At 40.2% G+C, this 20,796-nt stretch overlaps 1 pseudogene; it reads left to right on the top strand.

Annotated features, from left to right (window-relative positions):
• The first annotated feature begins 1,234 nt into the window (after positions 1-1,234).
• LOC143645796 (eukaryotic initiation factor 4A-II-like) lies at positions 1,235-20,613 on the top strand (annotated as a pseudogene).
• The last annotated feature ends 183 nt before the right edge of the window (positions 20,614-20,796 follow it).

Here is a 20,796-nt window from a genome sequence, read left to right on the forward strand (position 1 = left end):
CCAGTCACCTTGAAAATGACTATCCCTATTCATGGGTGGTGAACTGATAAACTTTTAAGCCATGCTCTGGCAGTGCCCGACTGGGCACATTGACCAAATGGAAAGCCTACCTGCTACAGCACAACATTTTCAATAGTAGCCCTCTGAGTGCATAAATGCATACAATTCTTGGAATGGTGTCCTATATAGGAGATTCAATGGCTAAAGTCACTGCAACTGAAATAGCTGTTAAAATGCGCACTATACAGGGCACAGGTACCGTTCCCAAACCTGCTTGGTACCCTGACAGATCTGCTAGCAGTTAGGCTCCCACATGGACAGCTGTGACAGTACAACCCACTGCTGACACCATACTGTGGGAGACTGGTTAGAGTGGTAAGGACTGTAATCGTGCATGAACCAGGGGATGCACTAATGATCTATACCGACAGCTGGGCTGCTTACAAGGGCCTTATAGCTTGTATGGCAACCTGGAAGCAGGAACAATGGACGGTCACAGGTCACCCCCTCTGGGGACAAAAATTATGGAAAGGCATCTGGGATGCCTGCTGTGCTGGTTTGAAACTGTTGTGTACTCAGGGATGTTTTTTAATCCCTATTCAATATTACTGGGTGGGATCTTTTTTATTAAGTTTGTTTCCATGGAGATGTGACCCACCCAGTTGTGGGTGGGACCTTTGGATTAGGAGGTTTCCATGGAGATGTGTCTCCATCCATTCAAAGGGAGGTTGCTTACTGGAGCCCTTTAAGAGAGAACCATTTTGGAAAAAGCTTCAAAGCCCACACAGCCAGAGATCTTTGGAGATGTAGAAGGAAAATGCCCCTGGGGAAGTCTTTTGAAACCAGAAACCTACAAAGAAAGTTAGCAGACGTCACCATGTGCTTTCCCAGCTGACAGAGGTGTTCCATACCCATCAGTTTCCTTGAATCAAGGTATCTTTCTCTGGATGCTTTAGTTCATATATTTTAATGGCCTTAGAACTATAAACTTGCAACTTAATGAATTCTCTTTTTAAAAGCTTTCCATTTCTGGTACATTACATTCCAGCAGTTTTAACAAACTAAAACACCTGCCAACAATGAAAGGGAACTATCTATCGTGTGCCTGCCCACATTCACAGCACAGTACCTGGGAATCTGGAAGCAGATGCACTTGCATGGATTCAACTGAAACCAAGGAAATGGTGGAATAGCTTCATTGCAAAAGCAGACACCAAGGGTATCAAATCCTGTGATGCCTGGCCCAGCAGTTCCAGCTACCAATTACATGCCAGCAGCTATAGACATCACTAGAGTGCCCTTCATGCTCCCTGTGGTGACCATGTGGCTACCACAGCAGGTAAAACACATTGGCCAGTCACAAATCCCTATGACCTGCTGGCAAGTGGATTACATCAGCCCCTTCCACTCTCAGAGCGGGCAAGGTATGTTTTTACTGCCACAGGCACAGCTACAGGACTTTTGTCAATTTTCTTAGCGGGGAAGGTGAATGAGTGGACCGCCATATGCTGCTTGGAAAGGGTGAGCACTCTGTATAGCATACCTACCCAGACAGACAGTGATTGGGAGACTCCTTTTACTGGACAAATAATTCAATCCTGGGCCACGGATCAGGACATCAGACAGTTGTTCCATCTGCCCTACAATCCCACAGGTGCAGGCGTCATTGAAAGAATAAATGTTTCATTAAAGGAAAAGGTAAAAGATAATAAGAAGTCTTTACAGCAGTGAACTAAGAGGTTCTATCAGTCCTTAACTCATGTTACTACAACACCATGAGCTGCTGCACCTGCCCCCATTGAAATGCTGATGGCTGAGCCAATCGAAGCCCTGAGAACACAAGTCAGAAAGTCCACTGCTGGTTCCAGTAAGATGACAGAATAGGATAGGTTGAGTTCACCCCTGCTCCAAGGAACAGCTAGAGAAGTGACAGAAGAAAGACTAGAACAGCATTTCCAGGGTGTAAATGACTTGGGTGGGTCTTCTACACCATATAGAGAGGCTCTGGGTGAAAAAGCAAAAATGAGAAGCAGAGAATCTAAAGACCGTCCAGCTAGTGCAAGCAGCCTAACTCACCCCTTTCCAAATAGAAGCCCAGAGTCTTTAGGATTGCACAGATAGGGAGACAGGGACAAGGAAGTAAGCCAAGCTGTGTTCTTTGAATGCACTACCCTCATGTGTGCCGCCCCTGCCTGGCAACCCACAATTCCCCCAACACCCCACATACCTGTACCCCATTACCCGCTCCCCACCATGCTCCAAGCACTCCCGCCCCAACCACGCTCCCCGTGCATCCCCGCCCCACACACACACATCCCGTGCTTGCACACAAGCCTGACCCAGTCTGACCTACCTCTCACACCCAGTGCACAGTCTCGCCCTGCCCCTCCTTAGACCTGAGTACCTGTAGCCAGCCCCTCAACTCCCATCGCCTGCTCCCTGCCCCCTGCAGGTGGTTACTGAGCATTCAGGCTGCAAGCACTCACCTCTATACCCAGGCTACACCTATACGCAGTCCATACAGTCACTCAACCTTGCACGAACCACCCCAACTCTACCTACATGCACATCAGCATCAGGTCCCCCAGATGCATGCCCACTCGTGCCCCACCCCCTTATTCTCTGGGCAAGAGCCAACCTGCACATCTGGGCCACACCCATTCACAGCTGATGCAGGCAAAATCCCTCCCTGCTGCCCTTGCTTCATAGACCCACACAAACCAGGGCCCTGACCCCCGGGTCCACACACCAGCACAGTCATATTTTCCTTGCTGGGCATCCACATATCCAGGCATCCACATATCTGGGCATGGACCTCTTGATGCCTGTACCACACCCACCCTGTCCCTCACACATCCACACACTTGCCCCATACCATGGCACAAGTGCCTTCTCCCACACTTGGCAGATGCTCTCAGGCACATCTGTGCCACATAGCCTCTGCTCTACAAGTGGGCACCACTAGCCCATCCCACCCCTGCACCTGTGGACCTGCACCAGCACCCTGCCCACCTATCCACATTCAACCCTAACACACATCCCACAACTTCATGACCTATACCCCACTCATTTGCATATTCACATCTCAGCCCCCCTGGACAATTCCCATAGTGCAAGGAAACACCTGCACCCCAACTGCCCTGTGCCCCAACTTCTGTACCCTGTACCCCACACCCTGACACCCCCAACCCACAACTTCACACATCCACCTGCATCCTGCCCACAGAACAGCCTCAGCACAGCTGCTCAGCCCCCCACCTGCCTCCTGTCATGCCCACCTCTGTGTCCCACATGCCACACCCTGTTCCTGCACTCCAAGGCCTGAGCTGCACCTTGCCCCAATGGTCCCCAGACCATATGTCCACAACCCAGTGACCTGCACCTCACACTCACAGGCACCAGCGTAGAGTTCCTGGCCTGTGCATATACCTGCACCACAACAAAGGAAAACACAGATAAATGGGAACTCCTCAAAATCAAATGCTTTTCTGCCTCAAAGGACTTTGTCAAAAAGTAAAGAGGCAGCCAATTCAATAGGAGAAAATATTTGGAAATCACACATCAAACAAAGACTTGATATCCTGTATACAGAAAGAAATCATATAACTCAACAACAAAAGAACAAGCAACCCAACTATAAAATGGGCTAAAGATATAAAAAGACATTTTTCTGAAGAGCAAATACAGATGGCTCAAAAGCGCATGAAGAGATGTTCATTTTCACTGGCTATAAAGGAAATGCAGCTCAAGACTACAATGAGATACCACTGCACACCTATAAGAATGGCTGGTATTAAACAAACAAGAAACTACAAATGTTGAAGAGGATGTGGAGAAATTGGGACAATTAAGCATTGCTTGTGGGAATGTATAAGGGTACAGTTGCTGTGGAAGACAGTTTGGCAGTTCCTCAGAAAACTAAATATCAATTTGCCCTATGACCTGGCAATACCACTACTCAGTGTATACCCAGAAGAGCTGAAAACAGTGACACAAAGATTTGCACACCAATATTCATGGCAGCATTATTCACAACCACCAATACATGGAAACAACCCAAATACCATCAACAGATGAGTAGATTAATAAAATGTGGTATACACATGCAATGGAATATTATGCAGCAGTAAGACAAAATGGCATTCTGAGGCACATGACAAGATGGACGAGCCTCGAGGACATAACACTGAATGAAATAAGCCAGACATGAAAGGATAGATAGTGTATGGTTTCGTTTTTATGAACATAGTAAAGGTAAACCCAGAGGCTTATAATACAGAATGTAGAGGATGTAGAGATACACAGAGCTTGAGATGAGTGAACAATTAGCTAATGAGGTTGAACTTAATTGTATGGGAATAGATAGAAGTGAAGGCAGTTCACTAGTGGGTCTATAAATAATATTACCCTATTGAAGGTGAACATGATTGAAATGGGTTGTATAAACTCATGTGCCTCACCAATTAACACTACAAATATAAAAAGATCTTGCATGAGCTATGCTGCAAAAATATGAATCTTGTACAAAGGGTGTATAATTTGGGGGTATGGCAGAAAAATGCTATTGCATGCTATGGGTTATGCTTAACAGGAAAATATCCACAGTCGCAAAGCAATACCAAGGGTGCATAATGGGGGGAAGGACAAGATTTAGGGGGAGGTTTGGATTTTTTATTTGGTACAGGTGTGTTTGTTGGTTATTTTTCTCTTGGGAACAATGAAATTATTTACAATTGAGAGTATTGATGGGCTATTGACTTTGGGCATTATACGTGAGGCCCAGTAGATGCAAGTGGCTGAAAGATGCATGGACTGAGAAGTAGATTGGTGAATGATGGTGTACACATATGATCAAATAATGCGCTGCTACAAAAAAGAATGAAGTTGTAAGACATGCAACGATGTGAGTGAACCTGTGGGACATTTGGTGAGGCAAATAAGCCAAAAACAAAAGAGAAAATATTGTATGATCTTATTTAGAAAATATTTGTAAGAAAACTGAGGCTTAGATTGTAAGCTCTTATAGCAGTCACATTTAGTCTGGAGAGGTAATTGTTACTTCTGGATTTTGAGAGGCTATTTTATATATGTATAACCTGGTATTTAGAGATAAGAATGAAGCTGATCAGGTCAAGATTAAGGTAATTCAGAATACAAGGATAAGGGAGATATTGTCTGTATTTTAGAATTTCACTATTCTTTGAGACCAAAGGAAGATGAGTTTATTTTGTCCAGAACCTACATTTTCTGTAGCACATAATCTAACTCTACCTGTCTGGATAGATCACTTAAACAATCCAAACACAGGGACCCAGAATAAGAAGGAGAACTTTTTTTTTTTTTAATTTATTTTTTTTTTAATTTTTATGAATTAAAAAAAATTACAAGAAAGGAACACAAACATTCTTAATATATGATCATTCTGTTCTACATATATAATCAGTAATTCACAATATCATCACATAGTTACATATTCATCATCATGATCATTTCTTAGAACATTTGCATCAATTCAGAAAAAGAAATAAAAAGACAACAGAAAAATAAAATGAAAACAGAAAAAAAAATTATACATACCATACCCTTACCCCTCCCTTTCATCGATCACTAACATTTCAAACTAAATTTAACATTTGTTCCCCTGTTATTTATTTTTATTCCATATGTTCTGCTCGTCTGTTGACAGGGTTGATAAAAGGAGCACCAGACACAAGGTTTTCACAATCACGCAGTCACATTGTGAAAACTATATCATTATTCAATCATCATCAAGAAACATGGCTACTGGAACACAGCTCTACATTTTCAGGCAGTTCCCTCCATCCTCTCCATTACATCTTGACTAACAAGATGATATCTATTTAATGCATAAGAATAACCTCCAGGATAGCCTCTTGACTCTGTTTGGAATCTCTCAGCCATTGACACTTTGTCTCATAAGAAGGAGAACTTTTAATCCTGTATAGTTTAAGGTAATGCCTGGGTACCTCCAAGAGTATGTTAAGCAGACAATCAAAAAGTATTGGCAAGATCCCTTGAGGGATGGGAGAAAAAATATGAAACTATTAAACTTTACCATTGTGGAAACCCTGATACAGTGTCAGACCTTAGGGACACCCAAGTCAGTAGGCCAAGACCTTGATCTTGAGGCTTGTCCTTGGGAAGCTCATGATGTAATGGAGACTCAGCCTACCCAAAGGTATGCCTAAGAGTCACTTCCAGGGACTGCTTTTTATTTTATTTTATTTTTTTAAATACCAAGAAAACACCAAATAAATGCAAACATTCCTATATGTAGATCATTCCATTCTACATATATAATCAGTAATTCACAATATCATCACATAGTTGCATATTCATCATGATGATCATTTCTTGGAACATTTACTTCTATTCAGAAAAAGAAATAAAACGAAAACAGAAAAAAAAAATTACACATACCATATCCCTTATCCCTCCCTTTCATTGATCCCTAGCATTTCAAACTAAATTAATTTGTTAATTAATTTGTTAATTTATTTAATTAAAAATTAAATTCTTCCCCCTATTATTTATTTGTATTCCACAGTTCTACTCGTCCGTTGACAAGGTAGATACAGGAGCATCAGATACAAGGTTTTCACAATCACATAGCCACATTGTGAAAGCTATATCATTATACAATCATCTTCAAGAAACATGGCTACTGGAACACAGCTCTACATTTTCAGGCAGTTCCCTCCAGTCTCTCCATTACATCTTGAATACAAGGTGATATCTACTTAAGAATAACCTCCAGGATAACCTCTCGACTCTGTTTGGAATCTCACAGCCATTGACACTTTGTCTCATTTCATTCTTCGCCCTTTTGGTCGAGAAGTTTTTCTCAATCCCTTGGTGCCGAGTCTCAGCTCATTCTAGGATTTCTGTCCCACATTGCCAGGGAGATCCACATCCCTGGGAGTCGTGTCCCAAGTAGACAGGGGGAGGGTGGTGAGTTTGTTTGTTGTGCTGGCTGGAGAGAGAGGCCACATCTGAGCAACAAAAGAGGTTCTCCTGGGGGTGACTCTTAGGCCTAATTTTAAGTAGGCTTGACCTATCCTTTGTGGGCTTAAGTTTCATATGAACAAACCCCAAGACTGGGGGCTCAGCCTATAGCTTTGGTTGTCCACACTGCTTGTGAGAATATCAAGAATTCAACTTGGGGAGGTTGAATTTTCCCCTGTTCTCACCACTACCCGAAGGGGACTTTGCAAATACTTTTTTATTCACTGATCAAATCACTCTGGGATTTATCAGGGCATCACTCTGGACAAACCAACAAAATCTCATGTCCTACTCAAGGTTCAGAGGACCTCTTTGGTTGCTCAGATGTGGCCTTTCTGTTCTAAGTCCAGCTCTCCAGTGAAACCATTGCCCTTCCCCTACATGGACATGTCTCCCTGGCGGCATGGGAGATGACTCCCAAGGGTGAGCTGGCCCTGGCACCATGGGATCAACAATGCCATTCCCTCAAAAGGGGGGAAAGAAGTGTAACAAATAAGGTATCAGTGGCTGAGAGAGTTCAAATAGAGTCAAGAGGCTACTCTGGATGTCACTCTCATGTGAGCTTCAGTTAGACATTGCTACCTATCATAACTTGCCAAACCCAACCAAAACCATTCCTGCAAATTCTGGAGAATACCTACGGCATTGTACAAGATTCTACAAAGGTTCCATTCACTAGGGTAACTTTCCAAAAACCTACAATCTCCAGATGGGTCCCTGGACCAGATAAGTCCTGAAATGCAGAGGGGCCAGCCTTTCTAGAGTGTCAACTAGTTCCATCCTTCTATCTCATATTATTGACAGCCCTTTCCAACATGAAAAAGTTAGAATACCCCTAAAACGTGGGAGAAAGATAAAAGTAGATGGTGGCATTATGCAGGGAACATAGGGTTTAACAAATGAGTATGACTGCTGAATCATTATATTGTTATTTCTTTTCATCTCCTGAATCTTAGAGAAGCTAGAAGTAGAAACCTAAAATTGTGGAATTGTAACCCATACCAAACTCTGAAACCTGCTCTACACCTATTTGTTGTGATGTACTTTGAAATTTGTTGCTTTTTTGTATTCATATTATTTATCACAAAAAAACAATAAAAAAAGAGTAATGTAACAGAGAAGATACAGCTTATAAATGAATATGACTGCACAATCATTATATTGATATTTTGGTCTCTGGTGTCTTGAAACAGCTAGAAGAAAAAGCAAAAATTGTTGAAACTGTAACCCATACCAAACTTTGAAATCTGTTCTATAACTACTAGTTAAAATATGCTTTAAAATGTATTGGTTTTTTGTACATATGTTTTATTTCACAATAAGAAAATGTTTTTTTTAGAAAACCCACTGATTTGCAGCCAAAAAAAGGAAATGATAATAATTTGTTGTTGCCTGGGCCCAACACCACACAAAATGAGGAAAATGAGGTCAATTGGCTCTGGTACTGGCCTGTGCAGCCACATTGGTTAGGAATCCTAAGTCCCTGGGAAATAGGAGTCACCCAAAATGTTGTAATAAGACCTCAATTTAAACAAAAAATATTGTTAAAATCTTGTCCTACTCAAAGCTATAGGCTGAGCCCCCAGTCTTGGGGTTTGTTCATATGAAACTTAACCCCATAAAGGATAGGTCAAGTCTGCTTAAAATTTAGGCCTAAGAGTCACCCCCAAGAGAGCCTCTTTGGTTGCTCAGATGTGGCCTCTCTCTCCAGCCAACACAACGAGCAGTCTCACTACCCTCCCGCTGTCTACGTGGAACATGACTCCCAGGGGTGTGGACCTTCCTGGTAATGTGGGACAGAAATTCTGGAATGAGCTGAGACTCAGCATCAAGGGATTGAGAAAACCTTCTCAACCAAAATGGGAAACAGTGAAATGAGACAAAGTGTCAATGGCTGAGAGGCTCCAAACAGAGTCTAGAGGTTATCCTGGAGGTTATTCTTATGCATTAAGTAGATATCACCTTGTTATTCAAGATGTAATGGAGAGGCTGGAGGGAACTGCCTGAAAATGTAGAGCTGTGTTCCAGTAGCCATGTTTCTTGATGATGGTTGTATAATGATATAGCTTTCACAATGTGACTGTGGGATTGTGAAAACCTTGTGTCTGATGCTCCTTTAATCTACCTTGTCAACAGACGAGTAGAACATATGGAATAAAAATAAATAATAGGGGGAACAAATGTTAAAATAAATTTAGTTTGAAATGCTAGTGATCAGCGAAAGCGAGGGGTAAGGGGTATGGTAGGTATAATCTTTTTTTTTTCTGTTTTCGTTTTATTTCTTTTGCTATTGTCTTTTTATTTCTTTTTCTGAATGGATGCAAATGTTCTAAGAAATGATGAATATGCAACTATGTGATGATATTGTGAATTACTGATTATCTATGTTAATTTTTATTTCATTTGTTGATTTTTTCAGTTAATAATTTATTTTTTTTAATTTTGTCCTACTGGAAACTTATGCATGGCTGTGTGGACCCTTCTTATACCCAGATTAACAACTGATGTATTAGTAGAGGACTCACAAGATTTTTAGGGGGAGAATATCTGGTATTTAAAACCTTCCCTTAATGTTCTTCTTTCTGGTACCTTATTTTCAACCAATATAACTATATATTGTATGCATATTACTAGATCAGCAGGAATTGCCTCTTCTTGTTCCCCACAACACAGCTCTGAGTTCTGGCTTGCTTAGCTTCTCATGGGAAGGCACATGGTGATATCTGCTGGGTTCTGCATCTCCAAATGTCTGTGTCTAGGTATCGCTCTCTATGTCAGCACTCCAAACATCTCCAAATGTCTGTGTCTGACAGCTCTGAACTTTCTCCAAAATGTTTCCTCCTTTAAAGGAGTCCAGTAAACTAATCAAGACCCATCCTGAGTGGAGTCACATCTCCATCTAATCAAAAGATCACACAACAATTGAGTGTGTCACATCTCCATGGAAACAATCTAACCAAGAGATCCCACTCTACAATATTGAATCAGGATTAACACAGCATGGCTGCCACCACAAAATTGGATCAAGATAAAAAAACATGGTTTTTCTGGGGTACATAACATTTTCAAAACAGCACACAACCCAAGAGTCCATCAGATGAATGGACAAACAAAATTTGACATTTATTCAAATTTTATCCAAAATATTAATATGATTCAGCTATAAAAAGAATGAAGTTCTGACAAATGGCACAATATGATTGAAACTTGAAGATATCATATTGAGTGAAATAAGCCAGACACAGAAGGACAAATATTATGTGATATCACTGATAGGAGATTTTTCAAAGAAGCAAATTCATAGCATCAGAACTGGAATACAGGTTATTAGGGGCCAAGGTAGAGGTAGGCAATGGGGATTTAGTACTTAACTAGTCCAGAGCTCCTGCTTCGTAGTGATGGAAAAGTTATGGTATTAGTTGTAAATGTAATCAACACCACAGAAGTATATATTTGAATGTAGTTCAAAGTGAAAATTTTAGGCTGCATATATATGTTACTATAATAATTTTTTTTAAAAAAACCATAGGTCTGTACAAAATGGTGAGTACCAATGTAAACTATAGATTGTTTTAATAGTATAATTATAATAATATTGTTTCAACAATTATAACATAGATATCACAATGCAAAGTGTTATAAATAGGAAAAAATGCATGTGAGGGAAAGTATATTGGAACTCTATATACTCTTCATGATTTTTCTATAAACTTCAAAGTCTCCAATAAAAAAATTTTTAAAACACAATGACATATCAGTTTTTTACCTATAATATGAACCAAGTTTTTGGACATTTTGTTTTACTGAACTTGTTTATCGGTATCAGTAGGTTTTGAATGGCAGATTCCTTAGGATTTTCTACATAGAAGATCATGTCACCTGCAAATAGAGATAAATTTACTTCTTTTTCCAATCTGAATGCATTTTATTTCATTTTCTTGCTCCTGGCTAGAATCTTTAGTACCATGTTTAATAAAAGTAGTAAGAGTGGGCATCCTTACCTTGTTCTTGATCTTAGGGGGAAAGTATACAGTCTTTCACTAATAAGTATGATATTAGCTGTGGGTTTTTCATAGATGCCTTTTATCAGATTGAGGAGTTCCCTCCTTTTCGCAGTTTATTGAGTACTTTTATAATGCACAGTTGTTGAATTTTACCAAATGCTTTTTATGCATCTCTTGGGATGACCAAGGGGTGTTTGTTCTTTATTATGCTAATATGGTGCATTGCATATCCTTAATTCTTCAACATTTTTTTATTGCGAAATGCAACATATATACAGAAAAATGATGCATTTTAAAGTAGAGTTTAGCAAGTAGTTACAGACAAATTACATAGTGTGGGTTACGGTTCTACAGTTTCAGGTATTTCCTTCTGGCTGTTCTAATACACTAGAAACTAAAATGAAATATCTATATAATGATTCAGTTGTCATGCTCTTTTTAAAATTGTAACTTCTCTATTACAACTCCTCCCTCTCATTGGATCACTCTCTCAGTCTTCAAGGATATTTGGCCAATGACCTTTCTAACTTCTTTATGTTGAAAAGGGGTATCAACATCATGGGGTAGAGGAATGCAACTGGTTGATCGTCTGGGAAAGATTGGTACCTCTAAGTTTCAGGGCATATCTGACATAGGATCAATCTGGAGTCTTTAATTTCCTGAAAAATAAACTTACTAAGTAAAACTTAGGGACCCTAAAACCTGGGTTTTCTCTAGAGTTTTCAGGAATACTATTGGTTGGGGCTTGGTATACCATGGCAATTTGTAATATCTGGCTGAAGGCTGCATAAAGGTAACCTCCAGAATGACCTCTAAATTCTATTTGAAATCTCTTAGCCACCGAAACTTGTTTTTTTTTACATTTCTTTTTTGCCTTTTGGTCAAGAAGGCATTCTCCATCCCATGATGCCAGGGCCAGGCTCATCCCTGGGGTTTACATTCCATGTTGCCAGGGAGACTTATATCCCAGAAAGTCATGTCCCATGTAGGGCAGAGGGTATTAAGTTTATTTGCAGAGTTTGGCTTAGACAGAGGCCACATTTGAGCAACAAAAGAGGTTTTCTGGGGGTAACTCTTAGGTGTGTTTATAAGTAGGCTTAGCTTAGCATTACAGAAGTAAGTTTCATAAGGGCCAGCCTCAAGATCGAGAGTTTGGCTTATTAAATTGCATAACCTTAATTTTAAAAAGGTTTTAAAATAATACATGTATATGGCAAAAATGTAAATGTTACAAAACATAAATAGTGAAAATCAAACCTCCTTCACCTTTAACTTTCTCCAGTGGCAATCACTGTTATTTCTTTTCTTTTCTCTTTATGAACATGTTATCTGGATATACAAAAAAATGAATAAACCCTATACTCTTCTTGCACTAATAGAAGCCTAAAACAAGACACTGTTCTGCCTTTTGCTTTTTCAGTATCTACAAATACACCTACCTCATTTAACTGCATTTTATTTTATTTTGTGAACATACATGATTTGTTTAGTAACAATCTTACTTAGCTGTGTAACTTTGGGCAAGTTACTTTACCTTTCTTTGTCTCCATTTCCTCATCTAAATTACTAAGAAGAGTGCTTTAGACCTAACAAAAGCTTAATAAATTTTAATTATTGTTGGGGATTGAATCATGTCCCCAACAAAAGACACTGGTAAGTGCTAACCCCTGCTTCTATGGATATGAACCCATATATAAACGGGATCTTTGAGGATGCTACTGTTATTGAAGGTGTGGCCAAACTGAATGAGGGCTGGCCTTAATCCAATATGGCTAAACAGAAACTGGCTACAGAAGAAACCAGAAGTCAGCAGAAACTAGAGGAGCAGAAACAAGGAGAGAGAGATGGCCATGCGGTGGAGGATTACTGGACTGCTACAGACTACAGGAGAAAGCAAGCTCTGCCAATCCCTTAAATGTTGGACTTCTAACTTCCAAAACAGTGAGACAATAATTTCCGGTTGTTTAAGGCAAGTACTTTCTGATGTTTGTCATAGAAGCCCTGGCAAACTAGGATAATTGTTATTAATATTAGCACTTACTTAATAATTATTGCTACAATTAATATCTCTGTATTTCTATCTTTGCACACTTAGACTATATATCTTTAGGCTAAATTCCTGAATCATGCACAGTTTCCATTTTGACAGAGATTGCCATATTGCCCAAGAGGTTTTATCAGGTTATGAGCCCAGCAACAAAGTCACCGTTTTCTCATACCCTTGCCAACAGTATCGTTGATTTTTCTAATAAAATGATGAATAGCATGAGCTTCAGGTATGCATTACTTTTTCTTGCCCCTTAACCCAAGTTCCATAGGAATAACATGGTCAGCCTAGGTAGATGCTGTGGACTCAGTGAGATTTTGACACAGCCAAGGAAGCTTGAGTTTAGGAAACCTCTCAGTGTTTTAAAGGCGGCAGCTGGCAAACCTGCCCCAACCTTTTTCATGGAGGAGGCGTTATCTTTATTGTCCTGAGCAACAAAAAAGCCTCCCCTCTGTCCCAAAGGGAGATGATCTTCCCAGGCTGTTTGCTGGACAATCTTGAGAAGATAATCTGGAATAAAAGCTATCAGTGCCCCTGCACAGAAGAGGTGGAGAAACACAAGAGACATGTGGAGAATCATAGCCCATAAAGGTTCTTTTTTCCAATTTGTTCCTCCCAAAGTGGGTTGCTACCAGATGAGTTTCTAATCAGTTTGAGATTATAATCATTTTCTAATGTGCATTTTCCAACACTCTGGGGTAAAATTGGTGGTACAAACTAGGCCCTCAAAAATGTTTCCTTTCTGACTGTTGGTATGAATTCATGGATGAATAGATGGAAGGAAAGAAAGGCAAGTCCTGCAAAACTTGGGAGATCATTAAAATCAAACTTCAAGATCACTGTAAGATTCTGATTTGTCCTTTGACAACGTCTGAATATGTGCTTTTTCTTCCTGTCTCCTCAATTAGATCCTCCTGATCATAGGTGTAGATAATTGGCATTTTCCATCTTTGACTGCCTAAGAGCCCTGGGGAGAGAGTCAGGAAAGATGCCAAACAGCCTTTTTGACTACTCCCCAAGCTGTGCTTTCCTGGCCTGGCCTGCCCAGACGATGAGTCTCAGCACACTCTTGCCTGCAGCCCTAAGGAGGCCCTGCAGTCTTTAAACCTCCACTGCCTTCACCCCTGTCGGGGGCGGTGTTGAAACAATGGCCACAGCAGTCCCCGTCTGGGGCAGGCTAGCAACAGTGGTTCAGAGCCAGAACCCAGCAATCTAAATTTGCCAGTCAAAATCCATGATCCGTATTCAGCCGTGCCCACCCTGCCGCTCTCCTCCCGTTCGTGGGGAATAGGGTTTCCATGTCCCTCTCCCTTCACAGCAGCCAGCCAGGGACTGAACCTGAGGCAGCTCATCTGGGAAGTGGGGGTAGGCACGAGCAGCCACCATGGAGTGAGTTACTCATAGTTTTTCATTGCTGTTTTTCAGCCTCTTCACCCCACTCTTCCCTGGATGGTACACAGTGCTCCCCTTGCCTCCAGAGCCCCAGCACCGTACTTCAGACAGTTTCTGCTTGTCCATTACCTGTTTGGGGAGGAAGAGTGAGTCCTGAGCTCCCTACTCTGCCGTCTTCTTCAGAAGTTCCCTCAGTCACCAGGAGTTTGATTTTTATATGAGCGCTGTGCTGCTCGTCAGACTGAAATAAAATGCATTTACAAAACCCGTGAACAGCTTATTGATTGCTGTTCAAGGTTTGGCACAATATCACCTGTAATATTCAGTAGTCTTAATTGCAAGAAACAACTTACACTCTGACCAGTTCATGCAAAAAGGAATTTATGAAGGGATATGGAGATTCTCAAAGAATGATGAAGGAAGGCACAGGAGCAGCTAGGGGTTCCCAGGGCTAAATCTAGGACAATTTGAGAATTAAAAATGATAGCAAATGATTATAATCCATTGAGTAAAATAGGAACCAATGAATCTATGTTAATATAAATAAATGAGTAAATGGGGGAAATATTACTATACCTTACAGTAGGATGTCAACTAATAAATATAGAAGGAATAATGAGGGAATGATTGTCATAAAAGTGGATTCATACAATATCTGTACTTTTATGTCTGGCTTCTTTCACTTAGCATAACATTTTCAAGGTGTCTCCATATTTTAGGATGTATCACAAATTCAATAAAAGAAAAAATAGATATGAATACAAATGGGTAATTGTTTGATCAGGAACAGGATCTTAACATAGTTTCAAAATATCACCAGATAAAATACTTATTCAGTAACTTTACCTTGGAAAGCCTGGGAGGCATCATCTTACCAAATGATAAAACTCAACTTCACCAGTAATAGAACAAATCAACATCACGTGCCTTCTGATAGGATGCAATGAGAAGAATGCACCATCACTTCTGTGGTTTTCCTGCCGAATATGCATATCCTGAGTCCAATCATGAGGAAACATCAGACAAACCCAAGCTGATGGAATTCTGCCAAGTATTTGGCTGTCCATTAAATGTCAGAGTAGTGAAAACAAAGAAAGACTAGGAACTGCCCCAGAGAGAAGGAAACTAATAAAACATGACAATTAAATGCAACATATGATCGTGGATCTATAAAGAACTTTATAGGGACAATCACTGAATTCGAATGATTTATGGATTAAAAGTTGCTGTGGTAGTCAATGTTAATTTCCTGTTTGATGGGTTATACTGTCATTATGTAGAAGAGTGTCCCAGTCTTTAGGAAATAGGCACTGAAGTATTTAGGGGTAATCTGGCATTACTCTCAGATAGTTCAGGAAAAAATAATGTATTTATAGAGAAAGAAAATAATAAGAAATGTGATGACATGCTAGCAATTGGGGAATCAGGTTTAGGGAATACAGGAGTTCCTTGTACTATTCTTGCAACTATTTTAAAGTTTAAAATTATTTATACTTTATTAATAGCTGTGAAATATTTCTAAAAATTCTATTTTGTAACATTCCCTCTGGCAACCTAATTCGAACTCAGTATAAAAAAAAGCATGAAGCTAATAAGAAATGTCATGCAAAAACAAAGTAAAAGAATGTATAAAAATAAGTAAAAGTTACTCACTAAATATATGAGACCTATGAGCCTTGGATCCAATTTGTTAATTACATACTAAATTTTACTGTTAAAGAGCCGTAGGGGCTGGAAAAATATAGCTCTTCATATATTTTTATACTAGGAAAGTGTTCTAGTTTGCTAGCTGCCGGAATGCAACACACCAGAGACAGATTGGCTTTTAATAAAAGAGGATTTATTTTGTTGGTTCTTCAGAGGAAAGGCAGCTAACTTTCCACTGAGGTTCTTTCTTACGTGGGAAGGCTCAGGATGGCCTCTGCTGGCCTTCTCTCCAGGCCTCTGGGTTCCAACAGTTTTCCACGGGGTGATTTCTTTCTGCATCTCCAAAGGCCTGGGCTGGGCTGGGCTGAGCTGCAAGTGCTGAGATGAGGTATGCTGAGCTGCTTGGGCTGTACTAAGTTGAGCTCTCTCATTTAAGTACCAACCAATTAACTCCAAACATCATTCATGGCGGCAGGCATGTCTCCTAGCCGACTGCAGATGTAATCAGGAACAGATGAGGTTCACGTACCATTGGCTCATGTCCACAGCAACAGAACTAGGCATGTTCACCTGGCCAAGTTGACACCTGAACGTAACTACCACAGAAAGAAAACGGCACAAGAGAATAATTTGTCAGAGATTATTTCTGAAATTAACTCATATAAGTTTTTTATTTATTTTACTACAAAACAAGTCAAGAAAAAAAGTGTCAAAAATTTATCATGTAGGGAGCACAGGTGGTTCAGTGGTAGAATGCTCGCCTTCCATGTGGGAGGCTGGGATTCGATTTCCAGACCATGCACCAAAAAAAAAAATATATATATATATATATATACATATATGTATCATGTAATATAATGAAGACCCAGCCTAAGAATAAAACATTTCCAAAGACAACAGATTGTCCTCCCCACCACATTCCTAATACATTATTCTTCCTTTGTTGTTTTGTGGTTTGTTTTTTCAGTTTTTTGTTTGCTTGGTTTTTGTTTTGTTTGCAGTTGTTGAGCCTGAAATTTGCAGCTTTTTTAAAGCCTATACTGCATATCTGTCTTTGTTTTCAAAAAAAGGGCACGGTGCCTGTCATCCAATTTTTTCTTTTTTTACGTTATTGTGCTAAAATATACATATATAACATAAAATTTGCCATTTAATCACTTTTAAGTGCACAATTCAGAGGTGTTAATTATGTTTACAATGTTGAGTAATCGTCACCCCTATCTATTTCCAAAAGTTTTTCATCATCTGAATTAGAAACTTTGCACCCATTAAGTAATCTCTCCCTACTTCCCCTCCCTCCAGGCTCAAATAACCTCTAATTTACATTTCATCTCCATGAATTTGCCTATTTTAGATATTTTATAAAAATGGAATCGTACAATATTTGTCCTTTTATTTCTGACCTCTTTCACTTAGTACAACATTTTCAAGGTTCATCCACATTTTAGCAGAACTTCATTCCTTTTTATGGATGAATAATATTCTATTGTGTTTTTATACTGCATTTTGTTTATCCACTCACCTGTTGATGGGCACCTGAGTTGTTTCCACTTTTGCAAATTGTAAATAATGCTGCTATAAGCATTGGTATACAAGTATCTGTCGGAGTCCCTGTTTTCAGTTTTTGAGGTTATATACCTCGTAGTGGAATTTCTGGGTCATATGTAACTCCATGTTTAACTTCCAACATAATATTCTTAATTCAGTATTTATCATTCTTTTTTATGTATTTATACTTTTATAACATAAGTATATATTCTTAGACAAAATATTATTGGGCAAGATTTTTATTTTATTGAAATTATACCATACTGAATATATCATTCTGAACTTTTATTCGCTCATGTGTTACAGATTTATTTAGTTCAATACTCATAACTCTAAGTGATGCATTTTAACTGCCATGTAGTGTTGTTTGGCATGAATATATAGTTTTTTATTCTGTATCGTAACACCCTGAAATTGCTACCCTCCCTTATTCAAACGGCCCGCACGCTGAACACTGCTGTGAACACTGAGTTGGCGCCTCATGCTGACAGGCAAGCATTTCTTTAGGCCAATGGTTCGCAGACTTCAGAATGCATCACAGCTTTGTAGCCGAGTGCTTAGTGGTTCTTCAGATCATTTATGGCGCGCCAGGGATTACAACAGCATGGTCCAAAATGTCTGTTCCCTCCCCTTCTTCCCGTGCACAACACAGCAGACAGTTCAATTAAAACCATGGCGCAGGCCGCATTCTATTCTACGTAACCTGGGGCCATGTTTGATGTGTGACCAGCAGCGGAGTTGAGTTCCTGGGTTGCTGATGGGGGAAGGGTGGCAGTGGCATTCACCCGCCGCTGTCATAAGGTGGATAGCACTGACCAAGGACGAGGGTCCAGCAGGACTTGGCATATTCCCCAGGCCTCTTCCCCGTGTCGGTCACACCGGCTTGCGCAGGAGAACTCAGCTACCCAGAAGGGATGGACCCTGATGGTTTCATGGAGGGCACCTGGAATGGCATTGTTGGTAACTTTGATGAAATGAATTTAAAGGAATTTCTTCTTCAGGGTGCCTTTGCTTATGGTTTGAGAAGTCTTCAGCTATTCAACAAAGAGTTATTATTCCCTGTATTGAAGGTGATGATGTGATGGCTCAAGCTCACTCCGGCACTGGACTGACAGCCACATTTGCTATTTACCTTTGCAACAGTTGAAAATTGAGTTCGAGGAGACCCAAATGCTAGTATCGGCCCTGTGCTGGTTTGAAAGTACTATATAACCCCAGAAAAGCCATGTTTTAATCCTGATCCAATCTTGTGTGAGCGGCCGTTTCTTTTTAATCCAGATTCAATACTGTAGGTTGGAAACTTTTGATTAGATTCTCTCCATGGAGATGTGACACACACAATTGCAGGTGTGATCTTTTGATTACATGGAGATGTGACTCCATCCATTCCAGACGGGTCTTGAGTAGTTTACTGGAATCCTTTAAAAGAGGAAACATTTGGACAGAAACTTCAGAGTCTACAGAAACAACAGAAGCCTCAGAGCCAACAGAGAGAGCAGATTTAGACTTGGAGAACACTTGCTTCAGAGAATAGAGACACAGATGTTTGGAGATGGATGGAGCCTAGCAGACATTTCCATGAGATGTTAAGCAAGCGAGAACCTGCGAGGAGCCAAGGGAAGCCAAGAGATGAAAGCCAGTCCTGGAGAAGCAAAGTGAGGAGCCTCTACACAGACAGGGACTGAAAGTTATGGAGCCCGGGAGGAAGGGACCAGCAGATGGCAGCCACATGACTTCTCAGCTAACAGAGGTGTTCCAGAACAATCAGCCTTTCTTGAGTGAAGGCAACCTCTTGTTGGTGCCTTAATTTGGACACTTGCACTTCCTTTCACTTCACCTTAAACTTGTAACTTACTGAATTCCCCTTTTTAAAACCTGTTCCAGTTCTGGTATATTGCCTTCCATCAGCTTGCAAACTAACCCATGCCCCTACCAGAGAACTGGCTCAACAGATCCAAGAGGTAGTTCTGGCTCCTAGAGACTAAATAGAAGCAACTTCTGCCTGTTTTTGGTGGAACCTTCATTCAAAATGAAATTTTAAAACTGCAGGTTGATGCACCACATATTGTTCTTGGTACTCCAGAGAGAGTATCTGATACGTTAAACAGAAGATCGCTTTCTTCAAAATGGATCAAAATGATTGTTTTGGATGAAACAGATGAAACATTGAGCTGAGGGGTTAAAGATCAAATCTACGAGATTTTCCAAAAATTAAAAACAAATATTCAGTTTGTGTTGCTTTCTGCCACAATGTCAACTGATGTGTTGGAAGTGGCCAAAAAGTTCATGACAGATCCAATTCAAATTCTGATGAAGAAGGAAGAATTGACCCTTGAAGGAACAAGCAGTTTCATCACAAAATTCGAAAGAGTGGAATGGAAGTTGGATGCATTGTGTGACTTGTACAAGAAGTTGGCCATTACTCAGGCTGTTATTTTTCTCGATACAAGGTGCAAGGTGGACTGTCTTACTGCAAAAATGCATACCAGAGACCTCACAGTCTCTGCACTGCATGGTGATATGGACCAGAAGGAAAGCGATGTTATCATGAGGGAATTCTGAGAGTGGTAAATCCGTGTTCTGATCACTACTGACTTGTTGGCTCATAGAGTAGATGTGCAACAAGTGTCTTTGGTTATAAACTATGACCTACCTACCAACTGTGAAAATTATATTCACAAGGGTGTGTAGCTACTGTTGATGATGAGATGGTGCTCAGAAGTGGCACTGGTGTAATTCAGGATGTGGAATTGTAAGCAAAACAGCATACTGTTTGAGTAAAGAGCAAGTAAAATTGGGAGAAGGGGTCAATTTGTGAGGAAAGGTGTGGCTATTAATTTGTTATTGAAGGAGACTTCAGAGAATCAGTAGAGGATGCTTTGGGACCTAGAGACTTTCTACGGTACTACAGTGGAGGAAAAACTAATGAACATGGCTGACGTTATCTAATTCCTGGGATGAGATAGTTTTGAATGCAGCGCTTGCTGAATACACAATCACAATGTGCATGTGCTTCTTTCTTTAGGAATATTTTAATCTTGTCTCAATGCTTATACCAGATCAGAAATACAGATTTTGATAGCAAAACAACATTATATCCTTGTGAGGATAGTTATTGGCTTTTTCTTCTTC

Source organism: Tamandua tetradactyla, chromosome 9 (assembly GCF_023851605.1).
Source record: "Tamandua tetradactyla isolate mTamTet1 chromosome 9, mTamTet1.pri, whole genome shotgun sequence".
In the NCBI taxonomy this organism is placed as follows: domain Eukaryota; kingdom Metazoa; phylum Chordata; class Mammalia; order Pilosa; family Myrmecophagidae; genus Tamandua; species Tamandua tetradactyla.